Raw genomic sequence first — 23,023 nt, 5'->3', positions numbered from 1 at the left:
GTCCGCGGGCTGAGGGGCAGGGGTGGGTGCCCGCCTGGTCTGGGCCACTCCCGGAGGCCGCCGCGTGGGAAAGGTGGGGGCGGGGGCGGGGGCAGGCCAGGGGAGCGCTATCTGTCTGTCTATCTCCGCGTCCCCCCAGCGCCCAGCGCCCGCCGCTCTGAGCCCGTGGCGGGGCGAGTTGCCACCCGCTCCGGGTGCCCTCTGTTCTGCTGCCAAGAGGGCGCCAAGAAAGCCTGCGGCGTTGGGGGCAGGAAGGGCACTGGGCGGGCCGGCTCCCTCCCAGGATGGGAGCGGGGGTGGCATTGAGGGCCTGCTTTGGAGCTCCCCCCGCCCCGCCCCACAGACTGTGCCCTCTGTTTTCGCTCACTGCAGCTCCCCTAGAGAACAGACAGCATGGGGTGAGCCCTTCTCAGGGGTTCATCCGCTCATTCATTCATGAACCGAGATGGAGAAGTGGCAGGCGACTTAGAGCTGGGAGTCTACCTCCCTCCCTCCCTCCCCAGGCCCTCACAGAAGCCCTGGCTCCTGAGTAAAGAGAATGAGCCCTAGGCTGAATTCTGGAATCCTGGAATCTTGAAAGGGCAGTGGTGGTGGATTATACTAGGATAATTTCTAAGCTCCACTCTGCTCTGAAATTCGAAGAGCTCTCGAAATGGTTCATAGTTCACAGAAACTGCAACAGTAGGAACTTAAATAAGCAATTAAACAACTGTTTGCTAATGTGAGGTTAGCACATCTTCCCCCTACCCCCATTGCATGACATACTCCAAGATGCCAGAGTGGGCCCATCCACTTCACCACTACCTTCCAGATACCCAGGACCCATTGTTAAACGAATAAATGAGGCTTCCTAATGTTGAAGAGGGGCTGAATCATCTTAGCACTGCTCCCGTGGACCCCTGGCTGAGGCTCAGGCATGCTGGGCAGAGTCAGGACAGTGGGAAGCAAGGGGCAGGCACTGGGCTGCAGGGTAGGGGCAGGCCCCAAGGGTCTCGTCAGGCTGGCAGGACTGGAGCCACCAACTGCTGGGTGGGCACCTGTTAGCTTAGGATGGCGAGGTAGCCGGAGGATGCAGTGGGACCAGAGCACCCACCCCACCTTGCCCAGGCCAACAAGACGAGCAAGTGTCAGCCTGGCCAAGTCCTGCCTCTGGTGGAGGGGTGACGTGAGGCAGCCTGTGTCAGGGGCCTCTGGGAGTATGATAGGAGGGAGAAAGGGCAGTGCTGGCCAATGCCAAGGTCACAGTCCATTGCCTACCTGTCTGTAGCACTGAGAAAAGGTACCCTGTTGAAGTAAGCTATTCCCTGGAACCCAGGCATCATGCCACCTGGGCACTGGTACAGCAGTGGGGCTCAGAGAGAGTCAGGCCTCAGGGAGGAACTTAGGGAGGGACCAGCCCTGGTGGGCTGACCCCGCTTTCTCCATTGCCTTGGGGAGTGGCGCCATCTAGTGGTGATTGTGAGAAAGAGCCTGCTTAGCTCCACTGGGAAGACCCGAAGTGGGTCACCTGCAGGGGCAGGGCCATCGTGCCCAGAAGGAATTTACTTACTTGAGGAGCCCTATTGGCACTAAATATTCACTTTTCATCACCACCTTATGTTACTCTTTGGCTGCCACCTCTCCCTCTTCCCACCCACCTTTGAACAGCCAGTGGCTCTTTCCCTTGGTTTTCTCATTTGTAAGTAAAAAACTGGATTCTTAGATGGCCTCTGAGGTCCGTCCAAGCTCTGATGCTCCGTGATTGTAAATTCTAGGACTCTTGTCTCTCAAGGGTGAGCTCCTCGACCTTTTCACTAACTCCCTTGGAGATACACCCCAAGCTTCCAGCATTTTGCAGCCTGGACTTCCTTCCAGAGTCCTTCATTCATTCAACAGATCTTTGCTGAGTCTCGCTATGTATCTGGTCCATGCTAGGTGCTGGGGATGTAGTGATGAACAAGACAGACCAGGACCCTCTCCGTGAAGCCCACGTTCCAGCAGGGGGTGCGGACACTTAGCGACAGCTTCGCCATCATGTGATGTGTGCTGTGATGGGACACCACTTGCCGCCATGCCAGCCTCAGGGGGCCTGAACCCTTCAGGGGGCAGGAGGATATCTGAAGTGAGAAGTGAAGGATGTGTGGGACTTGGCTTGGAAAAACAGGGATGAGGGAAAGGAGACAGTTCCCGGCCCCTGGAAACTGCCACTTCCCCCTCCTTCCACCCACCTTTGTCCAACCAGTGGCGCTTTCTTTTGGGTTTCTTATATGTAAATCAAAAAGTGGATTCTTAGATAGCCTCTGCAGTCCATCCAAATTCTGATGCTCCATGATTGTAAATTCTAGGACTCTTTTCTCTCAAGGGTGAAGCATAGCATTTGTAGGGGTGGTTGGGGGGGTACCTAAAGGTGAAGCAGGGACCCAGGACTCAGAGCACTTGGAAGCCTGAAGTAGGAGAATGGGCTTTACTTAGAGGCTGCAGGGAACCGCTGGAAGATTTTAACCAGGGGAGGGTCATGATTGGGTTTTCGTTCTAGAAGGATCCCTCTGGCTGCTGTGTGGAGACGAATCAGAAATTATAAGATTGGGGGCGAGGGGCCCAGATATGAGGCTACTGCAGAAGCTCAAGCAAAGGGAATCGAGTCTGGGTTAAGGAAGAGGCAGTGCTGGCTAATGCCAGAGAGAAGAGAAGTGGGTGGAAGTGGAGAGCAGTGGGTAGATTTGAGAGCCACTGAGGAGATCAGAGGGACAGGGCTGGGGAATGGACTGGATATGAATGGCAGAGAGAAGGGAAGTGGGGGAATGACCCCTGCGCTTCTGACTGGGGTAACTGGGTGGAAAGTTGGGGCCGTTCTCTGAAATAAAGAGAACACCAGAAAGAGGAGATGCTTGATGGGGAAAAGAATGTGTCGGGTTTTTTTTCCACTGGAGTCTAACATATCTGCAGAAAAGTGCACAAGTCCTAATTAAAGGGTTTGTATGAATCAAACATAGCTGTGCAACCAGCACCCAGGCTGAGCAGCAGATTAGGAAACAATATCCAAACCTCAGAAGCCCCCTCACCCTCCCTTCCAGTTCCTACTCCCTGAGAGTAAACACTGTCTCCGCTCCTAGCACCACAGATCAGGTTTGCATGTTTTTTACTTTTGTATAAACGGAAGTGTATAGCATATACAGTCAGCCCTCTTCCGTATCCATGGGTTCTGCATCCATGGATTCACCCTACCTTGGATCGAAATTATTCAGCAAAATAATTGCATCTGTGCTTGGACACATATAGACTATTTTTTTTCTTGTCATTATTCCCTAAATAATATAGCATAACAATTACTTATATAATAATAGTTACATATTATTTGGTATTATAAATAATCTAGAGATAATTTAAAGTCTGTGGGAAGATGTGTGTAGGTTATCTGCAAATACTACTCCATTTTATATCAGGGACTTGAGCATCCACAGATTTTGGTATCCGAGGAAGGTCTTAGAACCAATCTCCCATGGACAAGGGAGGGCTGTATTCTTTTCTGTTTGGCTTCTTTTGCTCAGCATTATATTGTGAGATTTATACATGTCGTTGGCTATATTTATAGATTGTTCATTTTCATTGCTGTAATGCAGATATTTTCTCATATGAATATATCATTATTTATTTTTCTGTTCTACTGTTGATGGGCATTTGGGTAGTTTCCAGTTTGGGATTATCATGAGCGGTGCTGCTATGAGCATTCCTGTACATGTCTTTCAGTGCCTGCATCTATGCTGTTGTTGGGTACCTGCGGGTGGAATTGTGTGCCACCAGGTGGGCACATGTTTGGCTTTAGAAGAGGCTGCCAAGCAGTTCTCCAAAGTGGTTGTGCCACCAGCTTAATTGTGATCATGCTGAGTTTGAGTGTCTTTGAGACATCTAGGAAGAGCAGTCCTAGCCGTAGTCAGCAACATAGATCGGAAAAATCAGTAAAGAAGCAGGGATTGGAGATGTAAATTGTGAGTACTCAGCTTCTTGTGATAAGTGGAGCCATTGGCATGGGTGAGATGGTCCAGGAAAGGAAGGAGGGAACATGGGGCAAAGGTCCAGGCAGCAACTGTGAGAGAGGGGTCAGAGGGAGGTGGGAAGCAGTGCAGAGAGAGTGTACCCTGAGTTGGGTGTGGGGGGAACTGGGGGAGGGTTCAAGGAGGAGAGAGCAGTCAGCAAGGTCAAATCTTGCTGTGGATTTGTAGTCAGGACAGGGTGAGGACTGAGACGCACCCGCTGTGCAATGTCTCAAGGAGGAGGTTGATGATATCAGAAGAGCGGGTAAGGGGAGTGGGGAGCTGGAAGTGGTTCACAGCTGGCTGAGGGGCCAGTGGGATGGGCGGCAATGAAGAGAACACGCACCAGCCACTCTGTCCTGATGGCTGTGAAAGGAGGAGGGAGGCAGAGGGCAGTAGCTAGAGGGTATTTGGCATATTGGGAAGGTGTATGTGAGTGTTTGAAATGGGAGCAGCCTGTTTAGATGCCAGTTGTCACCTCCAGTAGAGAAGGGTTAATCACAAGTGCCATCCCTGAGTAGATGGGAGGCGAAGGATCTGGAACTCCTCCAAAGGGGTTGGCCTTATAGCAGATTATTATCTATTCCGTTGAGTCAAGAGAGAAGATGAACTGATAAGAGCTGGCTTTCATTGAGTATTCACTGTGTGCCAGGCACTGCTCGAAGCCATCTACATATATGAGTTCATTCACTGCTCCCGACCCTATGAGGTGGGCACTCTCATGTCCGTCTTTTGACAGAGGAGGGAACTGAGGCACAGGAAGCTAAGTAAGTGGATTTAGGATTTGAGCCCAGGCAGTCTGACTCTTAACCTCTATGGGGCAGGCATTCAGCTTGCAGGTTTAGCAGTCGGAAGGTAATTTGACGGAGCTGGGCCCTGGCCATGTGGGTGGTTTTTATACTACCCTCTGTACTTTTCTATACATTTGAAACATCTCAGAGTAAAAAGAATTGTTCTTGGGAGGCCAAGAACATGGCAGAACTGCATCTTTACAAAAATAAAAATACAAAAATTAGCTGGCTGTGGTGGCTCACACCTGTAATCCCAGCACTTTGGGAGGCTGAAGTGGGAGGATTGCTTGAGCCCAGGACTTGGAGACCAGCCTGAGCAACACAGTGAGACCCCATCTCTACAAAAAAGGAAATAAAAAAGATTAGACAGAGGCAGTCCCCAGCTACTCAGGAGGCTGAGGTGGAAGGATGGCTTGAGCCCAGGAGTTTGAGGCTTGCGCCCAGGAGTTTGAGACTACAGTGAGCCATGATCACACCACTGCACTCCAGCCTGGGTGACAGAGTGAGATCCTGTCTCAAAAGAAAAAAAAATGTGTGTGCATGCACACACACACACACAGAGGGGGAGAGAGAGAGAGAGATAGGGAGGGAAGAAATAGACTGCCTTTGTTCACAGATAACATGATATCTATTTAGAAAATTCTGGCAAGGTGCGGTGGCTCAAAGCTTGTAATCTCAGCACTTTGGGAGGCAGAGGCAAGAGAATTGCTTGAGCCCAGAAGTTCGAGACCAGCCTGGTCAACATAGTGAGACCCCATCTCTGCGAAAAGTAAAAAAAAATTAGCTAGGTGTGGTGGCATACACCTGTAGTTTTAGCTACTCAGGAGGCTAAGGGAGGAGGATTAACAAAATATGTACAAGATCTATATGAGTACATAAAACTCTGATGAGACAAATAAAAATCTCAATAAATGGAGAGAGACTCATGGATTCATGTAGAGGAAGATTGTTAAAATGTCGGTCCTTTCCAAGTTGATCGATCCATTCAATGCAATCCCAACCAAAATCTCAGAAAGTTCTTTTGTGGATATTGACAGATGGATTCTAAAATGTATAGGTAAAGGCAAAAGACCCAAAATAGCCAACACAATACTGAAGAAGAAGAAAAACAAAGTCTGAGGACTGACACTGCCTGACACAATGTTGGGCCAGGCGCAGTGGCTCACGCTTGGAATCCTAGCACTTTGGGAGGCCAGAATGGGAGCTCAGGAGTTCAAGACCAGTCTGGGCAACAGGGTGAAACCCCATCTCTAACAAATTAAAATAATAAAAAAAAGGCAATGTGGTATTGGTGAAAGAATAGTGAAATAGATCAATGGAATAGAATCGGGAGTCCAGAAGTTACACAAATACAGTGAATTGATCTTTGACAAAGAAAAAAGAGCCTTTTTTTTTTTTTTTCCTGAGGCAGAGCCCATGCTGGTGTGCAGTAGTGGGATCTCGGCTCACTGCAACCTCCACCTCCCGAGCTCAAGCGATTCTTCTGCCTCAGCCTCCCAAGTAGCTGGGATTGCAGTCATGCACCACCATGCCTGTCTAATTTTTGTATTTTTAGTAGAGATGGGGTTTCACCATATTGGCCAGGCTGGTCTCAAACTCCTAGCCTCAAGAGATCCACCTGCCTTAGCCTCCCAAAGTGCTGGAATTACCAGCCTGAGCCACCATGTTGAGCCTTAATTAATAATAATTATGTATCAGTATTGAGTCATCAGTTGTAACAAATGTATCACACTAATGTAGGATGTTAATAATAAGAGATACTGTGTCGGGTGAAGCAGGAGGGTAGATGGAAACTGTACTATCTGTTCAATTTATCTGTGAACCTAAAACTGTTCTAAAAAATAGTCTCTTAACTTTTAAAAAACCGAGGCAAAGAGATTTCAGAAAGATGGAACCTACCTGTTCAGTAGTGGTGTCTTGATGGGACTTTCCATGAGCCATGACATCATGCACCCAGGCTGTCTTGCCTCCTGCTTATTCCCAAGCCTGTTTCACCAGCCACACACTGAATGCATGCATCATGGAAATCCTTTCAGTAAATTTATTTTAGCTGTTTATTTATGGGACAGGGTCTCACTGTGTCACCCAGGCTGGAGTACAGTGGTGTAATCATAGCTCACTGCTGCTCGAACCTTCCAGGCTCAAGTAATCTTCCCACCTCAGCCTCCTGAGTAGCTGGGACTACAGGCACGCACCACCACACCCGGCTAATTTGTGTGTGTGCGTGTGTGTGTGTGTGTGTGTGTGTGTGTGTGTGTGTGTCTAGAGACAGGGTCCTGCTATGTTGCCCAGGCTGGTCTTGTGCTTCTGTCCTCAAGCAATCTTTCTGCCTTGGCCTCCCGAAGTGCCAGTATTATAGAGGTGAACCACTGGGCCCAGCCCCCTTTGGCTTTTTAAAAGGCACTTGGTAAAGTTAAATATCTGTACATTGAGACTTAATTAACTAATTTTTGAGACTAGCAAAGTAGGAATGGAAGGAATTTGGTGAACTGGTAGAAGCACTTACCAAACACCCACAGAAACACTAAGCTTAATGGGGAAATTTTACATGTGGGCTCTTTAAGATTGAGGAAGAGAAAAGTATCACTATCTCTGCTGCCATTTAACAGTATTAGAACTCATAGATAGGCAAAACTACAAGATAAATAAAAACATAAGTGTATAATTTGAAAGGGAAGATATAAAACCATCATTATTTGTAGATAAATATAATAATCTTCCAAGAAAACCCAATATAATCAACAACAGATTAGAATTCATAAGAGAGTTCAACAAGATTGCCATATACTTTTTTTAAAATTTTTTTTTTTTTAGAGAGAAGGTATCTTTTAGGCTGGTCTCAAACTCCTGGCCTCAAGGGATCCTCCCACCTTGACCTCCAAAAGCACTGGGATTACAGGCATGTACTACTGTGCCTGCCCTCAATATGCAAATTTCTGGCCAGGCCCAGTGGCTCAGGCCTCTAATCCCGGCACTTTAAGAGGCCAAGGAGGGCAGGTCATCTGAGGTCAGGAGTTCGAGATCAGCCTGGCCAACGTGGTGAAACCCTGTCTCTACTATAAATACAAAAATTAGACAGGTGTGGTGGCGGGCACCTGTAATCCAACCTACTCGGGAGGCTGAGGCTTGAACCTGGGAGGCAGAGGTTGCAGTGAGCTGAGATCACGCCACTGCACTCCAGCCTGGGTGACAAGAGTGAACATCCATCTCAAAATACTAATACTAATACTAATACTACTACTACTAATAATAATAATAAAGTGCTGAAAGTAAAAATAAAAACAATTCTCAAAAATGAAGGAGAAATAAAGATGATGTAATTAATAACCATCAGACTTGCACTACAAGAAATGCTGAAAGTTTTTCAGGCAGAAGGAAAATGATACTAAAAAAGAAACTGGCATCTACACAAAGATGAGTACCAGAAATAATAAATGTGCGGGCAAATAAAAGACATATTTTCTTATTTTAGATTCTCTTTAAAATATAATTGGAGCGCTAGTGGGCTGGGCTGGCCAGGGTTGGGGGAGAGGGCTGAGGCTAAGGCTTCACGCTGAACAGACTTGGTAGCCCTCCTGGCCCCTATCTTGGGGTGGAGAGACCCCAACCCCAGGGAACTCCCGCAGTGCCTGCGGTTCACTCAGCTGATGTTTATTGAATGTCTATGAGGCCAGGCCCTGGGGACGTATAAAGAACACAAGAAGAGGCCGGGCGCAGTGGCTCACGCCTGTAATCCCAGCACCTTGGGAGGCCGAGGCGGGCAGATCGCAAGGTCAGGAGTTCGAAACGAGCCTGACCAACATAGTGAAACCCCGTCTCAACTAAAAAAATACAAAAAAATTAGCCAGGCGTGGTGGCGCATGCCTGTAATCCCAGCTACTCAGGAGGCTGGGGCAGGAGAATCGCTTGAACCTGGAAGGCAGAGGTTGCAGTGAGCCGAGATCATGCCATTACACTCCAGCCTGGGCATTAAGAGTTAAACTACATCTAAAAACAAACAAACAAACAAACAAAACAAGAAGAAATAGAAAACCTAAATAACTCTATGTCTCACATTAAATTTGTAATTTAAAACTTTCCCATAAAGGAAAATCTAGGCATAAGTGGCTCCACTGGTGAATTTTATCAAACATTCAAAGAAGTGGTTCCAAATTTATCTGCTGTTTTGGAAAATAGAAGAGGCTGAAACCTTTCCAGCTAATTTAATGCAAGCATGACCTTGATACCAAAACCAGACAAATACATTACAAGAAATGAAAGCTCCAAACCAACGTCTTCATGAACACAGATGCAAAGTCCTTAGCAATAGCCAGGTATGGTGGCATGTCTATAGTCCCAGCTACCCAGGAGCCTGTGGTGGGATGATCCTTTGAGCCTGGGAGTTCAAATCCAGCTTAGGCAACATAGCAAGACCCTATCTCTAAAAATTAAAAACAATAAAAATAACAAATAAATAAATAATTAGCAAAACATTAGCAAATTGAATCCAGAAATATACAAAAAGTAATGCAGCAATATAGAAAAAAGATGGCACACCATTACCATTACATTCCCAGGAATGTAAGATTGATTTTGGCCGGGCGTGGTGGCTCATACCTATAATCCCAGCACTTTGGGAGGCCGAGGCAGGTGGATCACCTGTGGTCAGAAGTTTGAGACCAGCCTGACCAGCATGGTAAACCCCATCTCTACTAAAAATACAAAAAAATTAGCCAGGCATGGTGATGGGCGCCTATAATCACAGCTACTCGGGTGGCTGAGGCAGCAGGATTTCTCGAACCTGGGAGGTGGAGGCTGCAGTGAGCCAAGATCGTGCCATTGCACTGGGTAACAAGAGCAAGAGTCCGTCTCAAAAAAAAGATTGATGTTACATTTGAACATCAATCAATATAATTCATCATATTAGCAGAATAAAGGAGAAAGTTATATGATAATCTCAATAGATGCAGGAAAAGGGTATGATGAAACTCAACACCCATTCATAATAAAAACTCTAGCAACTGAGAGCAAAAGGAAACTTTCTTAATCTGATAAGAGATATGTTTTTAAAAAGTATAGCTCACAATGGTACATAATCTGTTACGATAATATATAGAATATTATGTAATCTATAATAATGTTATATGATAATATAAAACTATAGCTAGCATAATAATGGTAATTCAAAACTTTACCCTTAACATCAGGTCTGAGGCGAGAATGTTCACACTGACCATTTCTATTATGCTATGGTTCTAGCGAGTACAATAAGGCAAGAAAAAGAAAGGAAGAAGGAAAATTGTCTTTATTTACAAACATCATGATTGGCTGTGTAATCTACAAAAAATCTACTAGAACTAATAAGTGAGTGTATCAGTCACAGGACACTTGGTCAAATATTATATATTTCAATAGACTAGCAAAAGAAAGGAAATTGAAGATAAAAGAAAATGCTACTTAGAATAAAAACAGCATACACAAGGGGATAAGCTTAAAACATGTATAAACCTTGTCCTCTGAACAGTACAAAAAAAATTTTTTGAGAGATTAACACCTAAATAAGTGTAGAAAGTAGGACAAATGACTCAATATTGTTCAGATGTCAGTTCCCCCAAAATTGATCTATAGGGGGACTTTGTAAAAATTATTTTGGTTTTGTAGTCAACTTTAAAAAATGATTCTAAAATCTATTTGAAAAAGTAAATATTAATAAATATCTGAGACAATCTTAACAAAGAGTAAAGAGGTAGGACTTAGCAGATATTAAGACACACCATAAGGCATGGTAACAACCATTGGTTTAAGAATAAATAGAGTAATAGCATATAATAAAGAGTTCAGTCACAGACCCAGGGTTTATGGCAAATCAGTGGGGGACAGGACAGATTGTTTAACAGATACTCAGAGAAAACAAAATTCAGGCTGGGTGTGGTGGCTCATGCCTATAATCCCACCCTTTGGGAGGCTGAGGTGGGCAGATCACTTGAGGCTAGGAGTTCAAGATCAGCCTGGCCAACATGGTGAAACCCCATCTCTACTAAAAATACAAAATTTAGCCATATGTGGTGGCACACATCTGTAATCCCAGCTACTTGGGTGGCTGAGGCAAGAGAATTGCTTGAACCCAGGAGGTGGAGGTTGCAGTGAGCTGAGATCACACCACTGTACTCCAGCCTGGGCAACAGAGCAAGACTCTGTCTCAAAAATAAAAACAAAGAAGAAGAAGAAGAAGAAAGAAAACAAAGTTTAGAGCCCTACCTAATACCATACACAAAGGTGGACTCCAGATAAATGAAAGTTCTAAATCTGAAAGGTAAAAAGACCAGGCATGGGGGTTCATGCCTGTAATACCAGCCCTTTGGGAGACTGAGGTGGGTGGATCACTTGAGATCAGGAGTTCAAGACCAGCCTGGCCTGTGAAACCCCATTTCTACTAAAAATAAGCTGGGTGTGCTGGTACACACCTATAATCCTGGCTACTCAGGAAGCTGAGGCGGGAGAATTGCTTGAACCCAGGAGGTAGAGTTTGCAGTGAGCTGAGATCACACCATTGCACTCTAGCCTGGGCAACAAGAATGAAACTACATCTCAGAAAGAAAAAAAAAAAAAAAAGAAGGGTGAAAGTATAAAATAGAAGAAAATGCAGTGTCCCATCTTTGTAATCCAGGGTAGGGAGTGTCTTCAATCTCTAAAGATAAAAAATTGAAAACTTTTATGTTAACATAAAGAGTTTCAATTCAAATAAGGATACCATAGACAAAATGAATAGATGTATACAGAATGAGAAAAGAGGTTTACGATATCTAAAATAAACAGGAGAATATGTAGAAAAATTGAGACTGTGTATAAACTCTTGCAATTTAATAAGGAAAAAGATAGCAACCTAATTAAAGGACAAAAGATTCAAACATGCAATTTTCAGGATATTACCTATATACCCCATGTGTATATAGGAAAAGCTGCTCAAATTCACTAGTAATCAGAGAAATGCACATTAAAACACCCATGAGGTAGTCCTTTACAACTATAAGATTGGTAACAATTCAAAAACGGATTAGAGTCATGTTGGCTGAAATGTGCATCTGTTTCTGAACTCTCTGACACATACATACCTCATGATCCAGCCGTCTTGCTCCTGGTAGAACCCTCACACAGGAACATGTATGAAAATGTTCATCGTATGTTACTCATGGTAGCAGGGAGAACGTCCATTCTTGGAGTGTGGAGAGGTAAAATGTGGTAGACACACTCCATGGAGCACTTCACCACAATAACAAAATACAAAACATAGAAACATGGATAGATTTTAGAAATATGGTTCTGAAGGAGAAATGTAAGAATTATATTGCATTTGAGTGAATAAATGAAATATGTACCATGTTTACATAAAATACATGTACATATTTTGCAAGAACACATAAAAACCAAGAGAATACACACTAATTAAATTATTCAGCAAGTATTCATTGAGTATCTGTCATATGCCAGCCAATGTTCTAGGCTCTTGGCATTCAACAATGAACAAAAAAAGATCCCTGACCTCATGGAGCTTGTAGGTAGTACAGACAAAAAACAATATTCATGATAAAGAAGTCAATTATATATTGCATTAGAAAGTAATAAGAACTCTGGAACAAAAGAAAAAAGTAGGACAGAATGAGGAGGATTGGGTATTGGAAGGGCAGTTATGAGAGTCTTCACTGAGAAGATGGACTGTGAGCAAAGACCTGAAGGAGGTGAGAGAGTGAGCCATGAAGACATGTGAGGGATAGTGTTCCAGGCAGAGGGGAGAATTGGTGCAAAGGGTCTGAGGTGGGAGTGTACCTGATGAGTCTGAAAAACAGCAAGGAGACCAGCATGGCAAGAGAGAGAGCAGAAAGAATGAGGCAATGTGCCAGGAGAGGGGGGTCAGAAAGGCAATATGGCAGGGGTGGGAGGATCATAAAGGTCCTCAAAGCATATTGTAAGACTGAGTTTTTCTTTAAGTGAGATGAAAAATTATTGCAGGATTTTGAGCAGAGAAGTGGACATGGTCTGATTTGTATTTTATTTGAATGTGTCACATTGTGGATCTCTGAGTTTATCCTATGTACAGTTCATTGAGTTTCTTGGATGGGTAGATTCATATCTTTCATCAAATTTGGAAAGGTTTTGGCCATTATTTCTTCAAATATTCATTCTTCCCATGCCTCTTCTCTTTCTGGGACTCCCAAAACGTACATGTTGACATGCGTGATTGTGTTCCACAGGTCTCTTAGGCTCCCTCTGTTTGTTTGTTTTTTTTTCCCCCAAGACAGAGTCTCACTCTGTCACCAGGCTGGAGTGCAGTGGCGCAATCTCGGCTCACCGCAACCTCCGCCTCCTGGGTTCAAGCGATTCTCCTGCGTCAGCCTCCCAAATAGCTGGGACTATAGGCGCATGCCACCATATCCAGCTAAGTTTTGTATTTTCAGTAGAGATGGGGTTTCACTATGTTGGCCAGGATGATCTTAATCTCTTGACCTTGTGATCTGTCTGCCTCAGGCTCCCAAAGTGCTGGGATTACAGGTGTGAGCGACCACACCTGCCTGGCTCCCTCTTTTTTGAATTCTGGTTTCTTTCTGTCCTTCAGGCTGAATAATTCCAGTTGACTATTTTCAGGTTTGCTAATTCTTTTTCTTTCTTTCCTTTTTCTTTTCTTTTTCTTTTTCTTTTTTTTTTTTTTTTGAGATGGCGTCTCACTCTGTTGCCCAGGCTGGAGTGCAGTGGCACGATCTCAGCTCACTGTAACCTCCGCCTCCTGGGTTCAAGCGATTCTCCTGCCTCAGCCTCCTGAGTAGCTGGGATTACAGGCACATGCCACCACGCCTGGCTAATTTTTGTATTTTCAGTAGAGACAGGGTGTCACCATATTGGTCAGGCTGGTCTCAAACTCCTGACCTCATGATCCACCTGCCTCGGCCTCCCAAAGTGCTGGGATTACAGGCGTGAGCCACTGCACCTGGCAGTTTTGCTAATTCTTTATTCTGGCTGTTTAAATCTGCTGAGGAACACCGCTTGTAAGTTTTTCATTTCAGCGATTGTACTTTCCAGCTCTAGAACTTCTATTTGGTTTCTTTTTTAAAATATAAATTCTGTCTCTTTATTGATATTCTCTGTTTGTTTAAACATTATTCTCTTGGTTTCCTTTAGCTCTTTGGGTATATTTAAAACAGTTAACTTAAAGTTTTTGTCTAGTAAGTCCAATGTCTGCACTTTTATGGTATGGTTTCTATTGATTTCTTTTTCTCTTTTCTATAAATTGCCTTTCTTATTTCTTCATATGCCTTGTAATTATTTTCTTGAAAACTAGACACACTGAATATTATAAGATGGTAACTCTGAAATCAGATTCTGCACCCCATTTGCTGTTGTTGCTTACTTCAGGCTGCAGTCATCAATTTGTTTATTGACTTTTCCAAACTAGCTTTGTAAATACTACATTTCTTGTCATGTGTGGTCACTGAAGTGTTTTCTGTTATCTCAGTCATCAGCTAATGGCCTGACCTTAAATGCTGCTTTATTTAGCAGTCTCTTTCTTCATTCCATAGTACTTCGGTTACTATAGTTTTTTTTTTTTTTTCAATTCTAGAGATCCAAAAAGTTGATTCCGTTGGTTGCTTCAGTAAATAGACCAATTCTTGGAGCTTCCTACTCTACTATTTTCCATAATGTCATCCCTGCTTTGTTTTTAAAGTTCACTCTGTTCAAGATATATTGTTTTAGTTTGTTTTATTTTGTTTTGTTTTGCTTTGTTGAGACAAGATCTCACTCTGTCACCCAGGCTGGAATGCAGTGGCACAATCACAGCTCACTGTAGCCTCGACTTTCCAGGCTCAAGAGATCCTCTCACATCAGCCTCTCAAGTAAGTGGGACTACAAGCATGGGCCACCATGTCCGGCTGTTAAAAAAATATTGTTTTGGCCAGGCGCATGCCTGTAATCCCAGCACTTTGGGAGGCCAAGGTCGGCAGATCATGAGGTCAGGAAATAGAGACCATCCTGGCCAACATGGAGAAACCCCATCTCTACTTAAAATACAAAAATTAGCCAGGCATGATGGTGCACGTCTGTAGTCCCAGCTACTTGGGAGGCTGAGGCAGGAGAATCGCTTGAACCCAGGAGGTGGAGGTTGCAGTGAGCTGAGGTTGTGCCATTGCACTCCAGCCTGGTGACAGAGTGAGACTCTGTCTCATAAATAAATAAATAATAAGAGTAATAATAAAATTATTATTATTTTTGTAGAGACAGAATCTCCCTATATTTCCCAGGCTGGTCTCAAACTCTTGGACTCAAGCAATTTTCCGTGCCTTGTCCTCCCAAAGTGCTGAGATTACAGGTATGAGCCACCACACCTGGCTCGTGATACATTGTTTTTTTGTTGTTTTTTTTTTTTTTTTTTTTTGAGACAGAGTCTTGCTCTGTCGCCCAGGCTGGAGTGCAGTGGCCAGATCTCGGCTCACTGCAAGCTCTGCCTCCCAGGTTCACGCCATTCTCCTGCCTCAGCCTCCCGAGTAACTGGGACTACAGGCGCCCACCACCTTGCCCGGCTAGTTTTTTGTATTTTTTAGTAGAGACGGGGTTTCACCGTGTTAGCCAGGATGGTCTCGATCTCCTGACCTCGTGATCCGCCCGTCTCGGCCTCCCAAAGTGCTGGGATTACAGGCTTGAGCCACCGCGCCCGGCCGATACATTGTTAAGTGAAGAAAATCAAGGTGTAGATATGTGTGTACGGCATGCTACTATTTATCTAAAGGTGAGGGGGGTGGATATTGGCTTATAAATAGTGAATGTAAAACCACAAAACTTAAAAAGAACGATTATACACCTATCCCTGATGAGTATAGATGCGAAAAAAATCTTAACAAATTATTAGCAAGCAGAATTCAGTATTATATAATTAATTATACACCATGACCAGGTGGGATTTATTCCAGGAATGTAAAGATGGCTCAATGTTTGAAAATTAATCAGTGTAGTCCACCGTATTAGCAGGTTAACGAAGAAAAAAAATCACATGGTCATATAAATTGATGCAGAAAAAGTATTTGACAAACTTTTAACACCCATTCATTATGAAAATTCCCCCAAAACCAGGAGTAGAGGGGAATTTCCTCGACTTGATAAGAATATCTACAGAATATTTATAGGTAACATCATACTTAATGGTAAAAGACTGAATACCTCATCCCTAAGATCACAAACAAGGCAAAGATGTGCACTTCACCACTGCTATTCCTATTTGCAGATGACATGGTTTTCTACAAAGAAAATCCCAAGGAATATACAAAAAAATACCTTCCATGACTAATACGTGAATTTAGCAAGGTCAAAGGATATAAGATCAACATATAAAAATTAATTGTACTTCTATATATGGGCAATGAACATAGAAAAACTCAAGTTAGAAACACAATACTATTTACATTGCTTTAAAAAAGAGAGAAATATTTAGGTGTTAAGCTAACAAAAGATACAGGACTGCAGATGTCAACTGGGATATTTCATTTACAATAATGGATTGTCATTATTGCAATTCTCTAAGGGATGCAACTTAAGTGTACAACTTAAGTGGGTTGTAATCGGGGGCTTTAGCAGTCTGCCTTTGATTTTGCCTATGGATTGAGATAATGCTAGTTTAACTTTTAACACTGTGAATGTTGTGACCATGTTTTCTAGAGTTCAGATAATGAAAACAAGAATTACTATAATACCAGTGCCAATGATTACCATACAATATAATACCAATGACATCACTGACTGTATTATCTTCACAAAAGATGGAAGGACACATACATTGAATTGGGTACGTAAAGAACCAAAACAGAATTCTGCAATATGCAGAGAAGAATCTGAGTTTGGGCACAGTGAAGTTGGGCATATGAAAGCACACATGAAAACTAAATCTCACAAGTCCAGGATAAGACAGGCAAGTACTTCTACATCAATAAAAGGTTTTTTATTTTCCAAAAAGACACCAATCCTTGGCCAGAAGTGATATCTGCTGAATTGGCTTGTTCAGGACAGTTCTCCAGGTGGCCTTGGACAGAATTGATTTTCCCTTCTTTTTTACTTGTAGTTCTCAAGAATAATTGTGTAGAATGTACTGGGAGAGTAATATCCTGAGATAAGGAAGAATTGGCTGGACAGCTCAGGTTCTGTTCCAAGTCCTCTTCAAAACAAGATGACCTTCAATGCTTTGGCTCAGCAAGTACCATATCTCCAGAGTATAAAACCCAGGGCGGGCTGGTTTCCAGGTCCCTCTACTAGGGTGCAAGTGAGGCATGCACAGATGAGATTCTAGCCACCATATGGAGCTTTCCTGAGTTTTGGGGGACTGTGTTAGGCAGCTTTTATGCTACTATAAAGGAATACCTGAGATTGGGTAATTTATAAAGAAAAGAGGTTTAATTGGCTCATGGTTCTGCAGTCTGTGTAGGAAGCATGGTGCCAGCATCTGCTTCTGGTGAGGGACTCAGGAAGCTTACAATCATGGTGGAAGGCAAAGAGGGAGCAGATGAATTACATAGTGAGAGCAGGAGCAAGTCTGTGGGGGGCAGGGGAGGTGCCAGGCCCTTTAAACAACTAGATCTTGCATAAACTAACTTGAGTGAGAACTCACTCATTACCATGGGGATGACACAATTCATGAGGGATCCACTCCCATGATTGTATGAAAATACAATCATCTCTTCCCAAAGTCCCCCAAAGTCTTAACTTGTTCCAACATCAAGTCCAAAATCCAAAGTCCAAAGTCTCATCTGATACTCAAGCCCAAGTTCCTTCCACCTATAAGCCTGTAAAATCAAAAGCAAGTTATTTACTTCCAAGACACAATGGTGGTACAGGCATTGGGTAAACATTCCCATACCAAAAGGGAGAAATTGGCCAAAAGAAAGGGGTAATAGGCCCCATGGAAGTCTGAAACCTAGAGGGCAGACATTAAATGTTAAAGCTCCAACATAATCCTTGACTTCCTGTTCTACATCCTGGTGTGAGGGGGTGGGCTCCTAAAGCCTTGGGCAGCCCTGCCCGTGTGGCTTTGCAGGGTGCAGCCCACATGACTACTCTCATGGGTTGGACTTGAGTGCTTGCAGCTTTTCCAGGCAGAGGGTTCAAGCGCTGGTGAATCCACCATTCTGGGGTCTGCAAGGTGATGGCCCCCTTCCCGCAGCTCCACTAGGCAGTGCCCTGGTGGGGACTCTGCGGGGCTCCAACCCCAGATTTCCCCTCAGCATTGCCCTAGTAGAGTTTCTCTGAGGGAGCTCTGCCCCTGCAGCAAGCTTCTGTCTGGGCACCCAAGCTTTTCCATACATCCTGGAAATCTAGGTGGAAACTGTCAAGCCTCCCTCATGCTTGCATTCTGAGTATCTACAGACTTACCATCATAAGGAAACCACCAAGGTTTATGGCTTGTGCCCTCCAGAGTAGTGGCCCAAGCTGTACCTGGAGCCCTCTTAGCCACAGCTGAAGCTGGAGCAGCCAGAATTTGAGGAGCAGTGGGACCCTGGGTCTGGCCCCTGAAACCATTTTTTCCTCCTAGGCCCTGTGATGGATGGGCTATCTCCAAGGTCTCTGAAATGCTTTCAAGGTCTTTTCCCTGTTGTCTTGGATATTAGCACTTGGCTCCTTTTAGTCATGCTAATCTCTCCAGCTAGTGGTTGCTCCACAGTCTGCTTGTATTCTTCTCCTGAACTTCCCCTTTCTCTGCCACATGGCCAAGCTGCAATTTTTCCAAACTTTTACACTCTGTTTCCTTTTTAAATATAAGCTCCAACTTTAAGTCATTTCCTTGCTTCCATATATGATCATTGGCTATTATAAGAAGTCATGCCACTTCCTGAATGCTTTACTGCTTAGAAGTTTCTTCCACCAGATTCCCTAGGTCATCACTCTTAAGTTCAAACTTCCACAGATCCCTAGGGCCTGGATAAGATACAGCCAAGTTCTTTGCTAAGGCATAACATGGGTGATCTTTACGCTAGTTCCCAACAACTTCCACATTTCCAAGACCTTGTCAGCCTGGCTTTTGCTGTTCACATGTTTATCAGCATTTGGGTCACAACCACTTAACAAGTCTCTGAGAAGTTCCAAACTTTCCTTCATCTTGCTGTCATCTTCTGAGCCCTCCAAACTCTTCCAACCTCTGCCCATTACCCAGTTCCAAAGCCACTTCCACATTTTCAGATATCTTTATAGTAACACCCCACTTCTCAGTGCCAATTTTCTGTGTTAGTCCATTTTTGGATTGCTATAAAGAAATACCTGAGGCTGGATAATTTATAAAGAAAAGAGGCTTAATTGGCTCATGATTCTGCATGTACAGGAAGTGTGGTGTCAGCATCTGCTTCTGGTGAGGGCCTCAGGAAACTTACAGTCAGGGTGGAAGGCGAAGAAGGAGCAGGCATGTGGGTGAAGAAGGAGCAGGCATGTCCCATGGTGAGAGCAAGAGAGAGAGGAGGGAGGTGCTAAGCTCTTTAAATAATCAGATCTCATGTGAATGACCAGAGTGAGAACTCACTGAACTCATGCAGCCCTTCAAGAGGGATCCACCTCCGTGATCCAATTACCTCCCACCAGGCCCCACCTCCAACGCTGGGAATCACATTTCAACATGAGATTTAGAGGGGATAAATATCCAAACCATATCAAGGACCAGCTCCAAATGAATTCTGTGCTTCTGCTCTCCCTCGCTGCCTATCTGTAAGTAACAAACCTGCATCAGTAACTTGTGTATGTGAGTGTTCTGTTTCACAGGACTTGGGTCTTTGGTAAAAGTCCAGCCCCAAATGCAATGAGCTGAAGTGGTAACCAGTGCACAGTGGACCTTCTTTGCAGCTTGGGCATGCCACGCAAATGAACAGGACTTATCATTTGTTCCCTTGATTGCTCTGAGACTGAGTTAAGTTACATTTCCTGATTCCAAGGTTGCAACTGAAATATCCTGTAGGGGCGAAAGAGTTCCGATTTTGCCGTATCATGCTTTCCACAACACATCAGGCAATCCATCCGATCACAGCAGCAACACCAAAAACGATCCCCTCCACTCTCAGGTACTGTAATTTGAAAAATGGAGTTTTGGCTGGCTGTGGTGCCTCATGCCTGTAATCCCAGCACTTTGGGAGGCTGAGGTGGGAAGATCATAACTTGAGCCCAGGAGTTTGAGACCAGCCTGAGCAACGTAGCAGGACCTTGTCTCCACACACAAAAATTAGCTGGGCATGATGGTGTACGCCTGTAATCCCAGCTACTCGGGAGGCTGAGGCAGGAGAATTGCTTGAACCCAGGAGGCAGAGGTTTCAGTGAGCCGAGATTGAGTCATTGCACTCTAGCCTGGGTGACAGAACAAGACTCTGCCTCAAAAACAAACAAACAAACAAACAAAAATTTAACTGTTCATCTTACTGTCTATGCAGATTTTCTAACAAATTCACAGAAAAACGTAAGACAAAAGATTGTTGATATCTTATCCAAATACAAACCAAACCTGGCCCATCTCATCTTGCATAGTCAGCCGACAGGGCAAACACAAATTCTAGCAAATATCATTCAGTCTATAAACTTCTTACTAAAAAATAAAAAAGATCCCACCTGCTAAATCCTGCACACCTGTACACAATATCATGAGATGAGGGATGATTTACTGACCTATGATATTGAGGCTTTCATAATGGAAGCCTTTTGTTTTTTGTTTTGTTTTGTTTTTGTTTTTGTTTTTGTTTTTGTCTGTCTGCTTTTTGAGACAGTCTCCCTCGGTTCACTGCAACCTCCACCTCCCAGGTTCAAGTGATTCTCCTGCCTCAACCTCCCGAGTAGCTGAGATTACAGGCACGTGCCACCATGCCTGGGTAATTTTTGTGCTTTTAGTAGAGAAGGGGTTTCATCATGTTGGCCAGGCTGGCCTCAAACTCCTGACCTCAGGTGATCTGCCCACCTCAGCCTCCCAAAGTGCTGCGATTATAGGCGTGAACCACCACACCTAGCCTCATAATGGAAGTTTGAGGTCACTTCTCAGTTTCTCCAAAATGTGCAGAAGCAATTTATTAAAAGTTTTTACTTTATGATTATTATTATTATTATTTGTGAGATGGAGTCTCGCTCTGTGGCCCAGGCTGGAGTGCAGTGGCAAGATCTCAACTCACTGAAACCTCTGCCTCCTAGGTTCAAGAGATTCTCCTGCCTTGGCCTCCAGAATAACTGGGATTACAGGTGCCTGCCACCACGCCGGGCTAGTTTTTGTATTTTTGGTAGAGATGGGGTTTCACCATGTTGGCCAGGCTGGTCTCAAACTCCTGACCTCAGGTGATCCGCCTGTCTTGGCCTCCCAGAGTGCTGGGATTACAGGTGTGAGCCACCGTGCCTGGCCAAATTTTTTACTTTATATAAATGCAAGGAGATAGCTTAGACATGTGCCTCCAAAATGCTTCTCATGGTTGCTATCCATAGCAAAGATGTTAAAATCTTGACCTGCTGTTAAATCACATTCTGAAAGGGCGAGATAAAAAGAGTGTTCTTTTCTAATTTGGAAATACATTAAGGATTAAGGATGAGAATGGAGAAAGGGATTACAGTAACGTAGAAATATGTTCTTTCTCCAAAACCTTCTGATGATCTGTGAAGAGGCTGTAAGGATGAACTGACTGCATCAGAGATGTTCCATGCCATGTGTAGGTTGTGACAGAATATTCATACAGTAAAACAAAGTGACTTATATTTTGGAAATAAGACTGCTTCAGAGTTTTGAAAAAAAAATCCACCAGAAAAACAGCCAAATTAAATAGGATTTCGTTAATTTCTTTACTAAAATTAAATAGGATTTCCTTTAATTTCTTTACTAAAAAAATGTTATTTTGAATCCAACTTTGATTTCACAAGTTTGAATTTTTTCTGGGCTTTAAAAGCATTTTCCCTTAGAAAGAAGAGTTAAACTTCTGATGATATCCAAGGTACTTCCAAGCATTTAAAAATGACAGACATTTTAGACATTGATAGTCTATAAGATAGATTTACACCTTATGGACATAAGATGCAAAGGGCCTGATTGATAAACACATTGCTGCTCCACCAAAACAAGCCTGTAGACGCAAAGTAGATGAGCATTTTTGGTCCAGGTGTGGTGCCTCACACCTGTAATCCCAGCACTTTGGGAGGCTGAGGCAGGTGGATCACCTGAGGTCAGGAGTTCAAGACCAGACTGGCCAACATGGTGAAACCCCATCTCTACTAAAAATACAAAAATTAGCTGGGCATAGTGACGCATGCCTGTTGTCCTAGCTACTCGGGAGGCTGAGGTAGGAGAATTGCTTGAACCTGGGAGGTAGAGGTTGCAGCGGGCTGAGATCACGCCACTTCACTCCAGCCTGGGCAATAGAGCAAGCCTCCATAAAAAATAAAAACTAAAAATAAATAAAAATAAAGTAGATGGACATTTTTGAAGAGCTATAAACTAATTTCTACAAGCCTAAACACCTGCTGTGGCTAGTTAGTATAAAATTCTAAGTATTCCAGGCTCAAATGTTTTCGTTGCGAGGATATTGAGTTTGATATCATCACATTGGAATGACAACAGGAATCGGTGTAATACAGGCTTGACAACAGCAGAACTGCAGGTCTAACTGGCTCTTACCTTTGATTGTCTACAGTTTTCCCACTATCTAAAAGAAATAAAACATGTCCCAAAGGCTGCAGGCAGTTAGGAGTGTTACCAGAATAGAAAACAGGAAGAGTCATATGATCTTACTATGGCATGGGACACAAAGAAACATGTCACTGATCAGGTACACAGTGGCTCACTGTAATCCCAGCACTTCGGGAGGCCAAGGCAGGAGGACTGCTTGAGCCCAGCAGTTCATGATCAGCCTAGGCAACATAATGAGACCTCATCTCTACTAAAAATCAAAAAAATTAGCTGGGGATTGTGGTCCATGCCTGTAGTACCAGGTACTCAGATGGCTGAAGTGGGAGGATTGCTTGAGCCTGGGAGGTAGGGGCTGCAGTGAGCCATGATCATGCCACAGCACTCCAGCCTGGGCAACAGAGCAAGACCCTGTCTCAAAACAAAACAAAACAAAACAAAACATGTCATTGCTGTTTTAAAAAAAATTAAATATGGGTAATATCTGTTTAATTAGTCCTATTATATTTGTGTTCTCCTTTTACAAAATCTTTCATGTATGTATCTTAAGACTACACAGTAGTGGCCAGGCACAGTGGCTCATGCCTATA

Source organism: Papio anubis, chromosome 17 (genome assembly GCF_008728515.1).
Source record: "Papio anubis isolate 15944 chromosome 17, Panubis1.0, whole genome shotgun sequence".
In the NCBI taxonomy this organism is placed as follows: domain Eukaryota; kingdom Metazoa; phylum Chordata; class Mammalia; order Primates; family Cercopithecidae; genus Papio; species Papio anubis.
The sequence above is the reverse complement of the archived record's forward strand: the minus strand, read 5'-3'. Positions refer to the sequence as shown.